Source organism: Cryptomeria japonica, unplaced genomic scaffold (assembly GCF_030272615.1).
Source record: "Cryptomeria japonica unplaced genomic scaffold, Sugi_1.0 HiC_scaffold_704, whole genome shotgun sequence".
NCBI lineage: Eukaryota > Viridiplantae > Streptophyta > Pinopsida > Cupressales > Cupressaceae > Cryptomeria > Cryptomeria japonica.
This window is the reverse complement of record NW_026729490.1, coordinates 30,709-35,000: the sequence shown is the minus strand read 5'-3', so window position 1 is coordinate 35,000 and position 4,292 is coordinate 30,709. Positions and strand designations below refer to the sequence as shown.

Genomic DNA, 4,292 nt, shown 5'->3' with positions numbered 1-4,292 from the left:
GTTCCGTTTTTTTCACTATCTTTCAAAACGGAAATTTTAAAATCTCCTTTTTTTTTTGCCTTTTCTGGAAATTAGTGAAGGCAGCGCATCAAAGGTGCGCACCTCGCTGCCCACCTTGGTGTGCTCTGAGGTGCGCACCCGGGAGCGCTACGAAGTGTGCTCCAAGGTGCGGCGTGCACGTTGTCGGAGCCCGGTTTGCCCCGGGTGCGCACCTCGCCTGCACCTTGGCCGGGGTGGGCACCTTGGCTGGGTTTGCCCAGGGTGCGCTCCGAAGCGGGGTTACTGGAGCGCCCCCTCTTTTTTTGTCAGAGCGTTTGGTGGGGTTTCTCGCATTGGCTCTTCCCAGGCCCGGTTGTTGGGTGCGCTCCCACCCTGGCGCGCGCGAAGTTGGAAGTTGGGTTAATTGCCCGGGCGCGCACCTTCGCCAGGGTGGGCACCTTGGTGCGCACACCTTGGCTGGGCTGCGCACCAGGGCGGGCTCAAGATGGCACCAGCATTCCCTTTTTCTCACTATCTTTCAAAACGGAAATTTTAAAATCTCGTTTTTTTTTTGCCTTTTATGGAAATTAGTGAAGGCATCGCATCAAAGGTGCGCACCTCGCTGCCCACCTTGGTGTGCTCCGAGGTGCCCACCACGGTGCGCAACGCCGGTGCGAACCCGGGAGCGCCCCAATGTGTGCTCCAAGGTGCGGCGTGCACGAAGTCGGACCCCGGTTTGCCCCGGGTGCGCACCTCGCGTGCACCTTGGTGCGCACACCTTGGCTGGGTTGCGCGGCCTGGTGGGCACCATGGTGCGCACCAAGGAGCGCTCCGAAGTGTGCTCCAAGGTGCGGCGTGCACGAAGTCGGAGCCCGGTTTGCCCCGGGTACGCACCTCGCGTGCACCTTCGCCGGGGTGGGCACCTCGGCTGGGTTGCGCGCCCTGGTGCGCACCAAGGAGCGCTCCGAAGTGTGCTCCAAGGTGCGGCGTGCACGAAGTCGGAGCCCGGTTTGCCCCGGGTGCGCACCTTCGCCGCGGTGCGCACCATGGCGTGCACGAAGTCGGAGCCCGGTTTGCCCCGGGTGCGCACCTCGCGTGCACCTTCGGCGGGGTTGCGCGCCCTGGTGGGCACCATGGTGCGCACCAAGGAGCGCTCCGAAGTGTGCTCCAAGGTGCGGCGTGCACGAAGTCGGAGCCCGGTTTGCCCCGGGTGCGCACCTCGCGTGCACCTTCGGCGGGGTTGCGCGCCCTGGTGGGCACCATGGTGCGCACCAAGGAGCGCTCCGAAGTGTGCTCCAAGGTGCGGCGTGCACGAAGTCGGAGCCCGGTTTGCCCCGGGTGCGCACCTCGCGTGCACCTTCGCCGCGGTGGGCACCATGGCGTGCACGAAGTCGGAGCCCGGTTTGCCCCGGGTGCGCACCTCGCGTGCACCTTCGCCGGGGTGGGCACCTCGGCTGGGTTGCGCGCCCTGGTGCGCACCAAGGAGCGCTCCGAAGTGTGCTCCAAGGTGCGGCGTGCACGAAGTCGGAGCCCGGTTTGCCCCGGGTGCGCACCTCGCGTGCACCTTCGCCAGGGTGGGCACCTCGGTGTGCTCCGAGGTGCGAACCCGAGAGCGCTCCGAGGTGCCCACGAAGTCGAAAGTCGGGTTAATTGCATTGTTTTCCCCGGGTGCGCTCCGAGGTGCGCAACATCGGCGCGCACCAAGGAGGGCTCCGAAGTGTGCTCCAAGGTGCGCACGATGGCGTGCACCTCTGGTGCGCACGATTCGGAGCTCGGTTTGACCGGGGTGCGCACACCTTGGCTGGGTTGCGCACCTTTTGTGCGCTCCAAGGTGCGCACGAAGTCGGAGCTCGGTTTGCCCCGGGTGCGCACCTTCGCCAGGGTGCGCACCTTGATGCGCACGCCTTGGCTGGGCTGCGCACCTTGGTGGGCGCCATGGTGCGCACCTTTCGTGCGCTCCAAGGTGCGCACGAAGTCGGAGCTCGGTTTGCCCCGGGTGCGCACCTTGGTGGGCGCCATGGTGCACTCCGAGGTGCCCAAGATTGGTGCGCACCAAGGAGCGCTCCGAAGTGCGCTCCAAGGTGCGCGCGAAGTCGAAAGTTGGGTTAATTGTCCGGTTTGCCTCGGGTGCGCACCTTGCGTGCACCTTCGCCAGGGTGGGCGCCTTGGTGCGCACACCTTGGCTGGGCTGCGCACACCTTGGCACCCGCGTTTCCTTCATTTTAAATTTTTTTTTTTTACAATCTCTCAAGTGGGAAATTCTATAATCTCAACTTTTTTTGCCTTTTCAGGAAACTTTTGAATGGAGCGCATCATTGGTGCGCTCCGAAGTGTGCTCCAAAGCTCTCTCCAGCTGCGTGCACCTGCCCCGGCCGCGCACCCGGCCCCGCCCAGCTTCGCTCACCTGTCCCGGGCGTCTGGTGCGGAACCTTAGAGTAAGAAACATCACCGTGCACCTTGGCCAACGTGCGCGACTCGACCGAGCGCGCACTGGCCGAGGTGCACACCGATTTCACCTGGGTGCGCGCGCAGCACCTCGGGCGCACCGGGGTGCGCGCACAACGCCCGGGTTGCACCGTGGCCTGTGTGCTCGGGGCGCCTCGGGTGCGCGCTCGGTGTCGCCCCCGCGCGCGCGGTAGTGCGGGCAGCGCACCCCGGCCCGGCCCGGCCCCGACGAGAACGCAAACGGGCAAAAGGTTTATTCAAATAGCATTGCGACGCCCGGCGAAAAACTAAAAAAGGGTGCAACACCGGGACTTCCCGGGAGGTCACCCATCCCAGTACTACTCCGGCCCAAGCGCGCTTAACTGCGGAGTTCTGATGGGATCCGGTGCACTAACGCTGGTATGATCGCACCCGTTATGAGCTTGTCGCAGTGTGTACTTAGCAAACCGCGACCCACGTGCGAATCCACCCCGGCCACCCACCCCCGTCGAGGTGCACACCCTCCCTCGCGAAGTGCGCCCCGTTCGCCAAGTGTGAGCCCTGCCCGGGTGCGCGCACCTTGCTAGGGCGTCGGGTGTGCACCCGGCCCGGCCTACGTGCGTGCACCTGGAGGGGGCGTCGTGTGCGTGCAGTGTCCCGTCTGCAACGCGGTGCCCACACACCACCTCGGGCGCAACGACCTGCGCTCACATGTGGGCCGAGTGCACCTTGGTGCATGTTCGGGGCGCCTTGGGTGCACGCTCGATCTTGCCCCGGTGCACCAAGGCGCTCGGTTTGCCCCGGGTGCGCACTTGGTGCAAGGTGGGCACCCAAAATAGGGATCAAGCACCAAAACACAAGTTTCGGGATGCAAAATGGGACCCAAGGACCACAAATGCGTTCCAAGACCCATGATGGGTCCACGAGAACAAAAATGTGTTCCGAGACTTAATAAACAAATATTGGGTTTTAGGAGAAGAAACATGCTCTGATGCCCAAAACGAGAATCGACCCCGAAAAGGCCACAGGCCAAAAGTGGGATGCGAGACAAAAAAAAATGGGACCCGAGGACCAAAATTGGGTTCCCAGGTCGAAGACAGGGCAACCGGACAAGAAACGACCTCTAAGGCTCGAAATGAGTCCCGACGACTAAAACTTGACAAGAAGCACCCATCAGGCACCCAACTCGACACCCATGGGATGCCGACCCACCCGGGCTTCCACCTAGCACACCTTGGCACCCACCCACCCTCGCACCCAACCTCGCACCCAACTTAGCACCTTTGAACCCACATTGGCACTCACCCTGACCCTGGCACCTTGGAACCCACATTGGCACTCACCTTGACCCTGGCACCCACCTTTGCACTCACCTTGGGACCCACCCTGGCTCCCACCTCGGCACCCACCCAGACACCCACCTTGGTTCCTTGGCACCCACCTTGGATCCTTGGCACCCACCCCGACACCCACCTTGGCACGCAACTTGGCTACTTGCCACCCATCTTGGCTCCTTGACGCCCACCCCGACAACCACCCCGTGACCTACCCTGGCTAGGGTTGGTGCACACCCACCCTGGTGCCCACCTTGGCACCCACCCTATGACCCACCTTGGCACGCACCTTAGTACCCACCCCGTTACCCACCCTAGGACCCACCCCGTGACCCACCTTGGCCAGGGTGGGTGCCTTGGTGCGCACAACTTGCCTGGGCTGCACACCAGGGCGGGCTCAAGATGGCACCCGCGTTCCGTTTTTTTCACTATCTTTCAAAACGGAAATTTTAAAATCTCATTTTTTTCTTTTTTTTGCCTTTTCTGGAAATTAGTGAAGGCAGCGCATCAAAGGTGCGCAATGCTGGTGCGAACCCGGGAGCGCTCCGATGTGTG

General features: G+C 62.8%; 1 non-coding gene across 1 annotated transcript; it reads right to left on the bottom strand.

Annotated features, from left to right (window-relative positions):
- Positions 1-2,718: 2,718 nt before the first annotated feature.
- Positions 2,719-2,837, bottom strand: LOC131872640 (5S ribosomal RNA). Its single transcript, XR_009370757.1, has one exon. It is a non-coding gene; the product is annotated as a 5S ribosomal RNA (ribosomal RNA).
- Positions 2,838-4,292: the final 1,455 nt, after the last annotated feature.